At 37.8% G+C, this 18,155-nt stretch overlaps 1 protein-coding gene across 2 annotated transcripts in view; it reads left to right on the forward strand.

The window, feature by feature from the left end:
* Window positions 1-18,155, forward strand: part of ATRNL1 (attractin like 1) — a 774,854-nt gene that overhangs the window by 748,557 nt on the left and 8,142 nt on the right. The gene's annotated exons all lie outside the window — the stretch shown is intronic.

Here is an 18,155-nt window from a genome sequence, read left to right on the forward strand (position 1 = left end):
AATCATTATGCTTTTTAAAAAAACCACCTTTGTAACCTTAGAAGAAAGCATTAATAAAAGAGGGAAGTCTTTTAGTCAATATCATAAAAAGAAGTCATATAGACTCAATATTTTATAGAATATGTCACTAAAATTGCAACCGAAAAGAGTTCTAAGAGAAAAAATGAGTATGATAAGAGTTATCAAAATATCAGTACTTCTTTCTATAAGTGATGTATATACAGGGGATATTTAAAGATAAATTGCCTGTGAACGAAAACTAGAAGAATAGCACAATCACAGAAATGGTTATTGAAACTATCTGAAATTCCCTGTGTTCCACACTATCACATAATGATATGGCTGTCGAAGTTGCTCACACAATAAGATAGCTTTAGAGAAATTTTAGCAGACATCTTTGTGGTTTCACAAAAGGAGGTCCCCGAAAACTTAGAAGATGGTTTAGATAATGCAATTATTTAATCAAGAATGTCAAACACCAGCCATCACACCACCTGCTTTTTAAGGTAATGGAAGCCAGGAATGAAAGGCGTTATTTTAAAAAGCAGAGAAAGAAGAGCACATGACAAAAAGAAGAGAAAAAATGATGACACACAGCCGAAAGGAGATGTGTGTGTATCATAACTGCGCGGTATTTTTTTCTCAACAGTTTATCTGCAAACTAATATGTATTAAAAGATAAAAAAAGAAAACTTTAGAAACTAGCAACCTTTTCTTGTTAAAGGATGAGGTAAGAGACTCCAATGACAACATGTTTTAAGTTAAGGATCTTTAGTTCTTTCATGCCTCCCACCAGGTTTCCAGGTTTCCCTGAATTGCAGTTTGAGAAGACATCCCTCATTTACCTCCTAGCCGACGCTGTCCCTTATGGTTAAAAAGCCCCAAGTGACAAGTGCCACCTACGTGTACCGAGTAGCGATACCAGAAGAAAGAGAACATGAATAATCTTCATGCAGTGTCTGATTTCCTAAGTGGTGTCAGCATAATATATTGGCGAATCCCCTCATTTTGAAATGGAATTATCCTAAATGTAATAACCTTTCTATAACTCTGCATTTTCACATATTGTAAAATAAAAACAGGTTAAATGAATATTGTCGAAATTCAGGGTTAACCAAAACTTTTTGTGTTTCAAACTTCTGAATGAAAAGTATTTCTTAAACACTAGACGGCTTCCCTACCCCAGTGATTTTGACTCACCTAGAGTAGAGGGGTGCAGATTTGCTTAGCTGATTGAGCTACCGCCAGACTTCACTACGCAGGGCTGTAGGTCAAGTTGGTGCTGGACGAGAGCCTGAAACTTCTCCGAACCCAGTCTCACGAGCCTGGGTGAGATAATATTCTTTCTTAATAGTCTGTAAAGATTATCTCTAGCAAAAAATATTCTTCTCCACACTGGCGTATGTGGTAGTATAAGAACAGATTTTTTTATTTATTTTTGGATGTTTAAAAGTATGCTTTTGATATAATGTTATTTATTTTTTTTCTTTTTTTTCAATATATGAAGAACAGATTTTAAAATTCAAGAATTAATAAGAAAATAAGAAGTAAGGCAGTCTCCTTCATGTGAAGAATAAGATCTAGAAAAAAGTTGTAAGTTAAGAGAAGAAGAAATTAGATTTACTTCTACAGACACAAAGACTCAACAGAGTAAAACTAATTTAGAGATTTTAGCACAAGGAATACAAGCCGTGTGTAATAAGTGGACACGTGGGTTATTTTCTTCCTATCTTTAAGATAATCTGTGTTTCTTTACCCCGCAGTAAAGGGAGAATGTGAATAATTTCCATAATTCAACGCAACATGTGAATTACAAAGAGCTATTCAGTATTTTGTTAAGATCATTCTGTAGGCACTTGGAGTCTTTTTTGTTCAGAGCCTTTACTTAAGGATTGAAATCCTTCTAATGATGGTGAAGTGGTCCCATGATTTAAATTATTTAAATTATTATATGCACATCTTCATGCAACCCAGCAATTAACGTATCTGTATACACACAGATATATATATATATCTGTATATATATATATATATATATATACACACACACACAGATATACATATATATCTGTATATATATCTGTATATATATCTGTATATATATCTGTGTATATATATATATATACACACAGATATATATATATATATATATATATCCATATGTATAAAACGTATGCAGTAGATCAAAAATTAGAATTACATTTCATTCAAAGTGACTAATGGGGTTTCAACATTTGCTAAGAATATTGTGATTGCTGTTGCCTTCAGTAACTTCTTTTGTATTTTCTTAATAATACCAAAATTTAAATTAAAAAGCAATAGAAGGCAACATAGAAATACCTTATTGTGGTCTAAGTAGGGAAGCCTCTTGCAAGCAGCACATAAACACAGGAGTCATAGGGGCGCCTGGGTGGCTCAGTCAGTTGAGCGTACAACTTTTGATTTCAGCTCAAGTCATGATCTCCAGGTTTGTGAGACTGAGCACATGTTGGGCTCTGCACTGACAGAGCGGAGCCTGCTTGGGATTCTCTCTCTCCCCGTCTTTCTGCCTCCCCCCCAAGATAAATAAATAAACATTTGAAAACCATAGGAGTCATAAAGATGATCTATAACTTGAACTACATATGAAAGCAAGTTTGACGCTAGGAGAAAACATACAACCAAGTAAAAAGACAAATAGCCAAATTAGAGAAATATTTGCAATACAATATACTGCTGTTGAATGCTTCTTTATACAAACCTTTTCACAGTGATACAAACTTGTAAATGTATTTGACAGTATTTCATTGACTTGTCAAAAGAATCAGTGCACCGTGTAGGTGTCAGGAATAGTTTCAGTGCTATTTTCATGCTATTGCTTAAAAATCTAAATTCTGTAATAAGTGTTTCGTGTTATGATTCAGCATCATCTCTGAGTTCAAACTACAGTCTCAAAACCACAGGGACAAGAAGTGGCATGGTTCAGGGGAAACTGAAGCCACAGTAAGGCAAAATTAGTCCTTGAATAACTCGAACTTTTTGGTGGTTTCCAATGGAAAAAACAAAAATAATCCCTCCTCACTACTCCGCCCCACAGATAGTTGGGGATACTGAATTGTTCTTTCCCCAGTTGTTAAACCAGGGGATTTCTAAGATTCCTTCCAGGTCTGAAATTCTCTGGTTCTATGACTATCCCTGTTTTATCATTACATCTCATTTTGCCGAAAGAAGGTTAAATCGGTAGTCTCTTATCTTACATCTATCTTTGTGAGAAAGAGTAAAGAAAACCGAATTCAGTTTCTTCATGATTAATGCATTTGTCAAATTCTTTCCAAGTAGCAAATTAATTTATTGTGTTTTTTCATGAATGCAAATTAAAGCTTCACCAACTATTGTGAAACTTAGCAGTCCTTTTTCATAAATTAAATCTAACTGATTTAATGTTAATGAAAGGGACTATATTCAAATACAAATTTTAATAACTTGGGTGGAAAGAAAATCTTAGACTTCATAAGATTTCCTTACATAAAATTCATGTAACTTGAACAGAAAGTCATTAAAAAGTAATTTTCTATATTGAAGCCTGTATTAATTACCTTGTATAAAACTCTGAAAAGTTCTTTAATAAATGTCTGGTCCTATGTGTCCTCCAGAAGGAGAATTGTATATTGATTAGTTAATTATCCCAAACCAAGGGCCCCAAATTCAGTTTCTGATGATCACTGTCTTACCTTTTTCCTTGTTTGAATTTCTCATCAAAAGCAGAAGTAAAAAAGTTGTGTGTGTGTTTTGTTTTGTTTTGTTTTTCGTTTTTAGAATAAGGGAGTATTTTGCTTCTGTTCATATGGATAATACAGAGTACCAGTATAAATTTAGTACAATATTTTGCAATTTGTTGGTTCTTTGGACTTAATCTATAACTTCATACAGATATGTTTGTGTTTGTGTGTGTGTGTGTGGAAAGCATCTGTACTGGTAGGATCAGATTTTAAGAATGATTTTAGAAATATGGCCTGTAAGCTTGACTCTTTCATAATTATAAACAATGTCTAAATTCACTTCAATAGGATTTTAAGAAGCAAAGGCATCACCAAACTTACTAAATCATTGTGTTCTTCTTTAACATAACTATCCTGGGAGCCCCATTTGGTAGAATACTTACCAGAACAACATGAGAGAATCAAAATCAGTATTTTCCTTTGCATTTATATCATAACTGCATTTGTGTTTGATTTTCACTCACTTCAACAAGGAGAAATTTCAACTTTTGAATTGACTAAATAAACTATAGGGGCTAATTCATACTCACATTTTTAAAAAGGAAAATTTTGTTAATGCTAAGTTTGATTACATATATTTTGTACCGGGATTTAGGAATTTTGTGTGAAATAGTCAAAGTACCTTTTTTTATATTAAAGCTTGTGACATTTACTAAATTCAAAAGGCAGTGTCAGATTAGACTTAATGTTCACTAATTCTAGGGCTAGTCATTTACATTGAGAAAGGGAAATCTGAAACGTAAAACTTGGACACATTCTGTCTTATTTTTATGTCACACTGAAGTGATAAGAATCGATAGAACACTGAGATTAAAGCTGAAATACATCCAAAATCTTTCTGGCTCCTCATCTAGGAACCAGAGAAGTACCAAGTAGGAAGGAGCCCATGCCTGAGTAGGTCAGACCATCCGCCGTTTTACCCAGCTTGCGCTAGCCGTCATGATTGGGTTTTACTTTAAGAGGAAATGAACTCATGGAGAAGCATCATCGGCTTCCTGTGATGAACACATGTAATATTTTCACCCACTTCTTAAGTATATCTTGGCTGCCTTCACATCTTTCAAAATGTCAGCAGTGATTAGACTACATTATGGGATAATTAATATGAACTTTTATCTCAAAGCTAATTTTGAGTAATACGAGAACAAAACGCATGTCAATATGTTAAAGATGGAAAGTTGAACAGACTGCTTTTGTATATAAAAATACATTTTTTCTCTTTTCAAATGTCAGTCTAATATAAATGTTTGAGGAAGGTTAAATAACCTGTAAAGGAGTATCTTGTGAAGTTTGTGGTATTTTCTAAAATCCTTTCATAGAATATGGGATAGAGCCTTTCGTATTAAAATATTGGTCATTTTCAGAAGTTAAGGAAATATCTCCTCATGTACCTGGATCCAGGGGATGTGACTGTGGTTAATTAACTATGTCCATTTCACACTTTCATACCAGTGCTCCATATTTTAAAATTATCTTCAAATCCAGGGCTCCTGGGTGGCTCAGTGAGTTGAGTGTCTGACTCTTGATTTCAGCTCCGGTCATGATCTCAGGATCGTGGGATCAAGCCCTACTCAGCCTCTGCACTGAGTATGCAGCCCATTTAAGGTTCTCTCTCTCTCTCAGGGTTCCTGAGTGGCTCAGTCAGTTTAGCATCCAATTTCGACTCAGGTCACGATCTCACGGCTTGTGAGTTCAAGCCCCGTCTTGGGCTCTCTGTTGTCAGCACAGAGCTTGCTTCAGATCCTCTGTCCCCTTCTCCCTTCTCTCTCTCTGCCTCTCTCCAGCTTGTTCTCTCCCTCTCTCTCTCTCTCTCTCTCTCTCTCTCTCTCTCTCAAAATAAATAAATAAGCTTTAAAAAACCAGATTCTCCCTCTCTCTCCCTCTGCCTCCTCCCTTACTCCCGTGCATGCTCTCTAAATAAATAAATAAATAAATAAATAAATAAATAAATAAATAACTTCAGGTGGCATCCTGTGCCATTTCCTTCTTCTAAACCAGCCTTTTCCCAAAGTAGTTAAAATAACTAAATAATCTACTTCATCCCAGATTAGTTCTTAGAACTCCTCTGGAGCCCTGAATCTGGCCCTGTGCTGAGTCAGCTTGGGATTCTCTCTGTCCCTCTCTCTCTAGGCCCCTCCCCCACTTGTGTGTGCTCTCTTGCTCTCTCTCAAAATAAATAAATAAACATTTTTAAAAGATAGTCTTCTACAAAAAAATAATAAAAATTGTAAAAGCAGGGGGGATTTAATGTACTTAATCAGTTATAAATAAGTCATGTATAGTTGGCCTTTCAAAATCTCCTTTACATTGTTTATGGACAAGTCATGAATACCATTGTAAATGAAAATTATAACCTGCGTTCTCCAACTTTAATAAGTGGGGGTTCAGAGTAAGGAATATAAAACCAAATCTGATTATGCATGTGTGTATGTATATATATATATATATATATATATATATATATATATATATTCTGCACGTGTGTGTGAATATCTTTAAAATTTTTATTATTAAAATATAGTTGGCATACAATGTTGTATTAGTTTCATGTGTACAACATAGTGATTTGATGATTCTAGATATTAGTGCTCACCACAATAGGTGTGGTTACCATTTGTCACCGTACAACATTGTTACAGTAATGTTTATTACATTCTCTATGCTGTATTTTTCATCCTTGTGTCTTCCAGTTATTTTATAACTGGAAAATTGTACCTCTTAATCCCCTTCATCTATTTTACCTCTCCCCACCATTCCCTCCCCCTCTGGAAACCACCGGTTTGTTCTCTGTCTTTATGAGTCTGTTTCTGGTATTGTTTGTTTGTTTGTTTGTTTGTTTTGGTTTTTTAGATTCCACATGAAGTGAAACCATATGGTATTTTTCTTTCTCTGTCTGACTTATTTCACTTAATGTATTACCACTGTCTAGGTCCATCCATGTTGTCACAAGTGGCAAGATCTCATTCTTTTTCTATGGCTCAGTAATTTTCCACTATATTCCAATAGTCCAGTGTATATATTCATATCATCTTTATCCATTTATTTATCAATGAATACTTACATTGTTTCCATATCTTGAGTATTGTAAATAACACTGCAATAAACATAGGGGTGCATATATATTTTTAGATTAGTGTTTTACTTTCCTTTGGGTAAATAATCCCAGAATTGTGATTGCTGGAGCATATGATATTTCTATTTTTAATTTTTTGAGGAACCTCCATACTGTTTTCCATACTAGCTGCACCAACTTACATTCCTACCAATAGTGCACAAGGATCCCCTTTTCTCCACATCCTCACCAACATTTATTGTTTCTTGTCCTTTTGATATTAGCGCTCTGATTGGTGTGAGGTGATATCTCATTGTGGTTTTGATTTGCATTTCCCTGATGATGAGTGATATTGAGGGTCTTTTCATGTGTCTGTTGGCCATCTTCTTTGGAAAAATGCCTGTTCGTGTCCTTTGCCCATTTTTATTCAGATTATTTGTTTTTGTTGTTTTGTTTTGTTTTGTTTTGTTTCATTTGATTTTGTTTGGTTGGTTGGTTTTTGTTTGTTTGTTTGGTGTTGAATTGTGTGAGTTCTTTATGTATTTTGGGTATTACCCCATATCAGATATAACATTTGCAAACATCTCTCATTCAGTAGGTTACCTTTTTGTTTTGTTGATGGTTTCCTTTGCTGGGCAAAACCTTTTCATTTTGGTGTAGTCCCAATATTTTTTTTCTTTTGTTCCCCTTACCTGAGGAAACATAGCCATAAATATGTTACTAAGGCCAATGACCAAGAGATTACTGCCCATATTTTCTTTTAGGATTTTTATGGTTTCAAGTCTCAACATTTAGATGTCTAATCCATTTTTAGTTTATTTTTTTGTATGATGTAAGAAAGTGGTCCACTTTCATTTTTCACATGTAGCTATCCAGTTTTCCCAGCACCATTAATTAAAGAGACTGTCTTTTCCCATTGTATATTCTTGCCTCCTTTGTCATAGATTAATTGGCCATATATGCATGGGTTTATTTCTGGGCTCTCTATCCTGTTCCATTCATCTATGTGTCTTGAAATAGATATACTTTTTAAAACCTCATAGTACCATACTTCTGCTATACTTTAATACTTTCTTAGATTTAATTCCCCTAAAATGTAAGTTTCTTTTCTTTATTAAAAATCTTTTTTTCCCTCTAATTATGGGAACTCATCAACCACTGGGCTGAAAGTCAGCGGCAGCTGGATGGTGAACTGGCCCCTTGCCCAGACCTCAGAGTAAGACTAATTTGAAAATCCTTTACAGAATGCAGCCCAGAGTCTGCTGCTCAGAAGATCCTGCTCTAATCAACCATTGATCATAAGAGATTTCCTTTATTGACCTGAAAGCAAGTTTCTTCATCTTCCTGCCAGCTAAGGCACTTACTGAAAGTAGGGAGATATAATCCAAAGTGAATATGCCTAATAAAGAAGGCAAAGCCTTCCATCTCTTCTCACAAATGACATTCCGATTCTGTTGCTAGTGGGCCTTCTTCAATGACATGTATGAGTAAGAATTTCTGTCTCCATCCATCTCTTAACCCATTTCACTGCCACCCTGCGAAGAACCTGTGGTTAGCAGATATCCCTTCCACAAATACACTTGGCAAGTCACTTAGGAAACTGTAGTCAGGGATTGTGGAACAATATATGGGAATTCTCTCCGTGTCTGCAGATACCTCGGAATGAATGCAGGGAAATGTTTATCCCCCTGGATACATCATCAGAAAGTTCCAGATCATTCTCAAGTCAGCTCCCTCTATGATTTACCTGCCTGTAGAGTTTGAAAGGTTCCCACTAGTGCTGACTCTTTGTGACACTTCTCAATTTACAGTAGCTCAGAGGACACTTTGATTGTTTCCAAAGGCAAAGTGGGACAAAATGACACTTTTTTTCACTCAGAAGGGTCAGCATTTATGGGACATGCTCAGTCAGAGTCTCAAAATTGCTTCAGAGAATGAAGATTTCTTTTATACTAACTTCTGATAGATTAAAGGAGGTCATTTAAACAAACTACTTCCCCAAAGTCCCTGTTTTGAATTGCTGGAGAGAATGTGCACTATCTGGGGTCTTGGATCACTTGGCAAACACCAGAGGAGTGGTTTGGAGTCTGTTTGGGGAAGTACACTGTCCAACTACATTGCCTTTTCCTTCAGCAAAAGAGATTTATCAAGGATCAATTTGGCTGCGACACATCTGTTTTTGTTAAAATGCCTTTGGCCATTAAGTTATCTGTAATAACTTTTGGTAAGGTCTGAGCAATTTATAATAATATTAATGGAAAAATCATGATTCTATATAGCATTTTTTCTCTTCCGTTTTATCTAAATGGCTAGAAGTGGAGATTAGCATAATTTTATCTAGTTTTTTCCCTCCCATTTTTGCAATGATCTGAGAGTTTTGTATAGAAGGCATTAAATTGATGCTGTGAACTTAGAGGAGTAGAAACATCACCTTGGACAATACTAAACTTCATATGTTTTTAGTTGATAGCTTGTCTTTTAATACTCATTGTGGTATATATGTGTTATGTGATATTTTAAATTTGAGTCTATCTACTGTACTCTCATGTATTCTTATATAAATGCTACGGAAAGCAGCGTGATTCACAACACCACCCAACACTGTTTAACCTTGATTGACAATTATAATCTAGTTTCTTATAAATAGGTATCTGAGCTCAAAAAAAAAAAAAAAAAAAAGATTTGTGTTTTTGTGTTGACTCTGACTTTGCACGGATCTCCAGAGAGAGAGAGATCAGAACATGAAAGGTAAACTGATTTTTTCCTTTTGGGAAGTGGTTCATTCAAGACCTGAAAGAAGCTTTGGATAGGACTTCCAGAGTTGATTTAAAAATACTCAGTGTCTCCAAAGGCATTCAGGGAGAAAGGAATTGCTGATGCTTTGCTGCCAAGCAAGTGTGGTAGCTGTTTCAATTTTTCATCAATACTGTACCCACAGCCACAGATATTAAAGCCCGTTTATAGACAGTATTGACCAAGGTACTGAGCAAGATGCTCACTGGTGTGGCTCTCACTGTTTGGGCATAAGCACGTCAGGCCTTAAGGGGAGCAAGGTGGCACCATGCGGGACACTCTCCGCTGGGTCACCTTCTCGGACAAGAGATTATTTATAGTTACACTGGTGCCGCGGTGGTCCCTCCCTGCCCTGCATTTTACCCATGCTCCACTCACTGTCTTCTTTGCGACTAAGCGTAAGGATTGGAGAAACCTAAAGAGGCCAGCCTATACTTCTGACTGCCTTTAAGGTAAAACAACACCGAGACTTCTGATCAGAATTCACTTCCTTAGCAGCACACAGCACCGCGAGACATCCTTTAATCCTCATTCAAGTCCTATTTATTGATTACCTATTTTAGACGCATTGGGATATAAAGATGCGTAAAAACATAGCTCTTATATTTAAGGTGCTCCCAGTCTTGGAGGTAGGCAGGGTTAAAATACAAAATTGTATTATAACATAAAGGGTTAAAAAACTAAATTTAAAACGAAATCTGTTCGGTTGCCCAGAGATTTCTGGGCAGGTTAATCCCACCTGGTCTTGGACACTGCCCATTCTCCTGACCTCCCTGATATGAAACTTAGAACCAGTTCCTTGATTAGTGTTATTGGCATCATAGAAGCCACACCCATTGGTCAGTACAAACCATACCTGCCAGTACTGGTGTGGTTCTCACTCTGGTAGAAGTGTGTCCACTCCCTCACAGGTCCTTAACCAGCCAGAACAGATGCACGTTTCCGGCAAGGAAGTCCTTGGACCCATCCAGTCCCCTGACTTCACAGTGATGCTCGTGGTATCCTACTCTGCTGCCACTCAAGAACATGTACGACAGAGGGGGCTCACAGTGGTGTCTGGGTCCTTGATGTTGGCCCACTCAAGAAAGGCAGCTGCAGTCATAAATTTGTAGAGCCTGAGTGACCTTAGGAGCCACCTACTCCAACTTCCTTCCAAGAGAAACCTCTCAAGGGACATTCTGAATTTCAGATCAAGAAAGGCTTGGAAGCCACAAACTCAGCTGGCTTATCGTTGTCATGGAAGTTTTTGGCTATTTGTTGCAAACAGAAACCGCATCCACAGGTTATAACTAGTCTCTGACTAGTTTTCTTACAGAGTCTGTGGACAGTCTCTGTCCTGCCTTCCTCTTACCTCTCCGGATATACTGCCTTCTCATGGGCTCCTCTCCTCCATTGCCAGTGCTCTCCTCTCGGTCCCCCCTCCTTCTTATCCCGTTCTTTCTTCCAAGGGCAGACTTATCCACCCCGGTGGCAGGGATCTGCATCTCCCTCCCTGGGGAATAGTACTTGCAAATGGCATTGAGGCAGAGTGTCATGAGCTTTCCTACCCTCTTGTCTCCCACCTGCCACCTAGATGTCAATGCTCAAGGCAACCATGGAAACCCCTGACTGAAGATGGCAGAATCCCCTCAGCCTTGGTCCCTGAGTAACTACATAGAGCAGATGCTGCATTCACTACCTCCTCCTTCCCCCACATGTGTCCTGACACCTCAGGATTGGATTTTACATAGTGAGAAATGAACTATCGTGTTCACCCGCTGATATTTGAGGCTTTATTGTAACAGCTGTTACCTATACTAACAAAGTCTTAAGATGCCATCCATGTAAAAACCCTGGGTATCTCAGGGCTAGACTTTATTCCTGAGCTTCCCACCTGCATTTCTAGCTAGATATCTCCACTATGGTGTCCCACGGGTCATCCAATCTCAGTATGTCTAGAACTGAACAAATTAGCCACCACCTTCCTTGGATATACTGTTCCTCCTTCATATACCAGTGAGTAGAATTGGTATGCACTTGGCCACTCAAGTATGCACTGGCCACGCTCTCTCTCAAGCCAGAAAGCTGGGAGTTGTTCTAGATTCCTCCCTATTTTCATCTCCCATATTAGTCTCTCCTAAAACATCTGTCCTGTTCATTCTTTATCTCTCTCTCTACTGCCATTTTCCTGTCTGGTTTCAATAATCATAGCCTTGTCCCCAACTCCCATCCGTCTGTGCTACCGCGAGGGGTGTCTCTGTGAAGTAACGATCTGGCTATGCCTCTCCACGCCTTAAAATCATTTCAAGGCTTTTTATGTCTTGCAGATTAAACATCTGTTTCCAAGTTTGGTACCTAGGGCTGTCTCACGGACCCCCTTATGCTTCCCACTCCCTTCTTTCTCGCTAGTCTCCCTTTTGAACCTGCGGTACACTCGTAGCAAATGTCCTGAAGTTGCAAATGCCCTTGCTCTCCATGCTGGTGAAGTTCTAGTTCCCTCCAGCCAGAATACGCCACACTGCTCATGCCTGTGCTCTTCTTGTGAGTAGTTCTTTCTTGTCTTTCAAACCTCAGCTCAGAAACCACCTCCCCTGGGAATCTTTGATCTCCACCCCCCACCCCGCCCCCAGGAAGTCTCCTCTTGACTTTTTTCCCCTCGTGCCTTGGGCCTACTTCATAGAATTTGTCTCGGTGTGATTATTAGCAAACGTGGGAGCTCTTGCATGGTTGCGGAGCTTGATGCTGTTTGATAATGACTCTTTGACAACAACCACCCTCAACCACACTAGCTGTAATATACCCTCAACCCATGTTTATTGATTTAACCTGTGTTGTCATCCACTCCTATCTACATAAATGGGTAAAACAATGCACATCATGTGCTGAGGGCAATGCCTGGCATAGAGTAAGCATTCAGTCAATGTTAACAGAATAGGGTTTTTTTTATTATTATTTTTATTACCATCAGCATTAATTAAAGCCTTTGACCTTAACTGATTTCACACCCCTAGCAATTTTTGAATTGGGTTTTTTCCCCCCATTTGGTTCAAAACCATTACTCATTTATACTAAAGTAGAAATTTCCTTCTAATGGTATAAACTGAGTAGAATTCAAGTCAAAGAATTGGGAGGCTTGGTCTCAGGTCCCACTACTACCACTAACTGTGTGAGCCTGAACTAGTCACTTCATCGCTCTGTGCCTCATTTGGGCCATTGGGGAAGCATAGATAAAAAGAAGTTTCTGGGACATCTGGGTGGCTCAGTTGGCTAAGCATCCAACTCTTGATTTTGGCCCAGGGCATGATCTGGCTCTACACTGACAGTGCAGAACCTGCTTGGGATTCTCTCTCTTTCTCTTTCCCTCTGCCCCTCCTCGGTTCATGTACTTGCTCTCTCTCTCTCTCTCAAAATAAATAAACATTTTTTTAAACAAAGAGCTTCTGGACACACTTCAGCAGAATAGTCTTGAGAAACAACCTAGATACTCAATGTAAAAGCATTTATTAACTCTAAAAAAGTAGGGAGAAGTTCATTGTTAGTAGTATGTCCAATAATACAAGCAATATTAATGTAAACAATGCTTTCACTATTCAGTGTTGTCATTCCTCTATTTTGCCATTATCATTTTCAATTGTTATCATATTCTCTGATGAATGGGCCACAGATATAAGTCATCTCTACATCTATGAGCAAATTCTCAATTTTATTTTCCAAGGTATCAGAATAATTCTGGTTTGAGGACTAAACATAGTACCACCTCACTGGCAATGTTGTTCTATACTGATGGTATCTGTGAGTCTTTGAGTCCACCTTTCCATCAAATTTTGTTCTTTATTTGGCATTCCACACGGTAAACATACTAGTTGTTGAATGAATGAATGAGTGAGTGAATGCTATTAATGGATAGAGGCAAAGCCTTTTTTTTTTTAATATTTATTTATTTATTTATTTTGAGAGAGAGCAAACATGAATGAGGGAGGGGCAGAGAAAGAAGGAGAGAGAGCATCCCAAACCATGAAATCATGACCTGAGTCCAAATCAAGTCAAATGCCCAACCGGCTGAGCCACCCAGACACCCCAACAAAGTCTTGGGTTCCCAGTGTTTTGTCAACTGCTTCCTAGTTGACTTCAAACTTCTCACTTGATGATGATGATGATGATGATGCTTGACATTTTTGAGATCTTATGTGTCAGGCACTTTCCTAAGCCCTTCACATTTCATCTTTGCAATAACTCAGTCAAAAAAAATACATGAGTTTGATCCCCTATAATGGAAGCTCCATGGAATATAGAATCTTTTATGTATTTTCTGTCTCATCAATTGCTAAATTCTTAGAGACTCAGAGCTTTGCCTGGTATATAATAGGCACTCAAGAAATTATAGTTGAATGAAATGATTTGCTCTTCACTTTCTTGATACTTTGGAGTTTTTGGACATTTGCAATTTGATTGTGATTTCTTACTAGTAGTAGTAGTAGCTGATTTACTATTGAAATTATTAACTATCTTTTTATAACACTTTATAAAGTATTTTCACATACAATCTCATTTAATTTAAAGCAAACAATGACATTTTACTACTAGAAACACTAAAATTCAATGTCTCTCCCTAGTGGAAAATAAAATATTACCATTATTACAAAACTGCCATAGTTTGATTTTTCCAGTGATCAGTAAGCACTTTAATTAATTTGAAGATGATTGGGGCTTAAAATTAAGAATTATCATATATCAGATTTTTTTTAATTGAAGGAAGAAATTGCTAGAAAATATTTCCCCAGTTGGCTTAAGAAGAGGGAATTCTCAGTTGGAAAGTACTTAACATCACTTAACAATGTGGAAGGGTAGCTGCAAGGCTGATGCTTATGTTTGTGCCTCTAAAAAAAAAAAATCACAAAATATTTTAAATGAATTAATAAGATTTTTACTAGGTAATTAAAATTTGAACTGATAAGATCTAAAAGAAGCTTTACTTGTTGAGAAGCATGAGGATTTGCATTACACAATGACTTGAGACAATAACGTCCATGATTTACTCAGCATACTCTTACCAATCAGAAAACAGTCCATAAACAATTTAGGGAATGCTTGGCAATGTTCTAGAAGGTGGCATCTGTGGTGTTAGCAGTAGGATTACATTTCGTAAAACTTGTACCATGTGTCTTTAAGTGAAATTTTACAACATTATGATGTGCTAAAGGCCAAACAAAATCGTATAACCAGAATGTAGTTAACAATTTGCCTTTAAGTATTGGCATCTCTAGTTGCCATTGGTTTTTAGTAGGTGAAGGGAAACATTTCTTTAAACTCTTCGGACAAATATGACTAGTCCATTTGTCATTCCAATGTTTTCAGTACTTGAAGTGTTTCAATTTTGGTTCAACAGTGTAACCTTTGGAGTTTTGCCTAATAATGACTTCAGTTGCACTGGCCTTCCAACAGATCAATTAAAGTGGAAATGCATATTTTCTAATTATGCATCCAGCCCCACTTGCATCTTGGCAAGGGTGGCCACGCCGAATGTTAAATGAAGTCTGCACAATAGCTAGCGTCAATGCAACATCAAAGTTTCCCAAAGTCACTTTCTTAATCATGTGAAGGATAGCCAAGACTCTGATCAGTAGCATGTAGCTGTATACAATCAGAGGGAAAACATTTAAACATCCCAGCATGGTATTTCCATTTAAATCTGATTACAGTGAAATAAAACTGTAGCCATTAAAGGTTTAGAAGAACTACAAATACAAGCCGTAAAAGAAGACAGATAGTAAATGAGGTAGTAAAACATTTCAGCAGGGCAAACAGTTTACAGCACTCATTTAGGTCATCCCGAAGCAGACTGTGCAATTCACTGCAGACCTTGCACCATTCCCTGAGCTCCACTTAAACCTGCAATTAACCTTTCACGCCTAATGAAGCTGTTTTCCTGGAAAATTAAAATATATAGTGGTGCCTGCTTTTACACAGACTTGGGAGGAGAACATTTCAAAATGAATGACTTTTCTGAGGCTTTGTTCAAATGTAAAATGGAAGTGCTATGTTTGTGTATAAAGTGAGAATGTTCTTTCCAAGGCAATTTCACTTGATGTGCAGTAGTTTATTACTGTACTTATTAATTGTTCTGCATAATTGTAAAAAAACACACATCAGTAATTTTATGATTAGATTGTTACTGCTGGAGTCTACTAATACCATTTCCCTTCCATTAGGAAAAACTAGAGTTTTACTAAAGACAACTCGATTCCTGCCTGATGTTTCTCCTTGGTGGTTTTCATTGCAAATTTAGTGGTTTGAAAAGATATATTTACCATTTAAATATTTAGCTGTTAGTCATTTGTATTGCTTTCTTTGTAGGGCATGTCTGCACGTGTTTATTGAGAGCCTTAATTCTTAATTATAGAAAAAAAAGGTCGTTGTTATTGTTTTTCTCTGAGAGTCCGAGGAAAGGTCTGATTTGGGTATATCTTCTGCTTATTTACCAAATATCTGTGGTAGCTCTTGGCATCCAAATCAGTAACTACTAACTTGTGCCCCTGTTCTGAGGGAAATCTACATGGCCCCAAAGGATTCTGCCTCCTTCATAGCTTGCCCTGCCCTGTCATCCAGAGCAGCCACGGGTGATGTTCCACGTTAGCAGGAGCTGGTTTGAAAAACCACAAGGCCATAGCAAACGGGACAGGAAACAGAAGATGGTACCTTCTTTCTTATGAGGTTTATAATTCATATTTAAATAATCTAAATGTCATAGTGTCTGGTGTTTAAGAACTCAAAGTGCAAAAAGGTAAAGTTTATAATAAATATTTAAACCCCAGCATTTTTATTGAGTCTATGGGCATATTTTGATGTAAATTCTGCTAGCCTGCAGTGTCTGTGCATCATCTTGACATGGTAAATGAAATTCCTTTAGACCACCAGTCTAAAATAATGAATTGTTCCCCCAGTTAATTGTATTGCTTTGATAACAAGGAACTGTGCTAGGTCTAGAGAACACAATAAGTGGATTTCATCAGATGATTTGTGTGACGTTTTGAAAAATGATCTTCTGGAGTGACCTGATTTTAATGGAACGCAAACCGCAGGCAGCCTGTGCCACTGCATCGCATCCCACTGCAGGAAGGGCTTCCTCCTATGGCACCGGGAGCAAGAGGGCATCACCAGAAAACCTCTCCCTGGGGGGGAAAAAATTCCCAGGGGAATCTAAACGGGAGAAAGTGTTTGCCTCGAAGGGCAACATGGATAACTTATTTTTAAGTTGTTGTTGTTTTATTGATGCTCGTTAAAAAAAAAAAAAAATTCAGGAAAGATCTCAAGCTACCTTTTTGTCTCTTCATCACCAGCGTGAAAACAAGCCAAGACCAACCAAATAGCAAGTGAGGCTATTTACTCAGAACTCGCTACAGGAAGGGAGTCAGTCATCCACCATTGCTTGCTTGCATTTTGGCAGACCCTTAAAAATAGGCAAATGGGAACCTTTTATGGTGGAAAAAAGAGAAGGCTTCAAGTGCGCCCTGATGGGAAGCAACGGGCACCGGAAAGCCGGAGGCAAGTTAACTGGAAACGGATGTGCTATGTGATTGGTTAGAGGTGCCTAGTTGCCTTTTTCTGATTGGTCCTTATTTGGAAGCAGGGACAAAAATTAGGGAAGTTGTCAGTTATTAATCAAGTTGGGTAGGTGGGGCCCGTTGTTATAGGGTAATTGTTTGACTTCCTAGATTGTTACTAGACATAGGGGTCTGACTTGCCATCACACGGCAGGCTGGCTTCCTAGCCCGGTTGTTGCAGATAAGGGTGTGCTTGCACGAGTAGGTTGCTGCAGTTTGAGGGCCAGAGTTCTGTTTTTATCTTACGGTCTGGCCATTGTCTATTTATATGTTCAGTCTCTCACCAGCACGTACATGTTACATGCGGGGAGGAGTCATATTGTTTTTGTTTTTTTTAAAGAGCTACTGAAAACTTTTTTTTTTTTTTTTTTTGTAATCAATTAAGACGCCCTACAGGTGAGCCTGGGTGGCTCAGCCGGTTAAGTGTCGGACTTCTCAGGTCATGATCTCACGGTCCGTGGGTTCGAGCCCTGCATCAGACTCTGTGCTGATAGCTCAGAACCTGGAGCCTGCTTCAGATTCTGTGTCTCCCTCTCTCTCTCAAAAATAAACATTAAAAAAAAATTCCCTACAATAAAGTATATTGAAGGGCAATGATAGAACTTTATCTTCTTTTAAAGCATCTTCCACACACTAGAAACCTCAGGAACAGTTTATTCTTGTGTCCAGGGCCTCTTGTAGGTTGACTGAGGATATAGCAATTTCTGGGTGGTGGTTGTTATTTTAGAGTTCTCCATATATTAAAATATGCAGAAATGCAAAATCAGTAATAAACACCTATCCCCAATAATTCGACACTTAAACATATATGCATGCAGTTATTATGATTATTATGCTGTTCAGAATTAAATTACAGTATTATAAAGAAAAATAACTCATGGTGTGCCACAGCTGTGTAGTCCTGTAAAGGACTCAAGCTTACATCTAAACGAAAACATCGTTTGGCCCATCAGGAGGATGAGAGCTGGGCGG

The sequence above is a fragment of the Felis catus genome, chromosome D2, assembly GCF_018350175.1.
Source record: "Felis catus isolate Fca126 chromosome D2, F.catus_Fca126_mat1.0, whole genome shotgun sequence".
Classification (NCBI taxonomy): Eukaryota; Metazoa; Chordata; class Mammalia; order Carnivora; family Felidae; genus Felis; species Felis catus.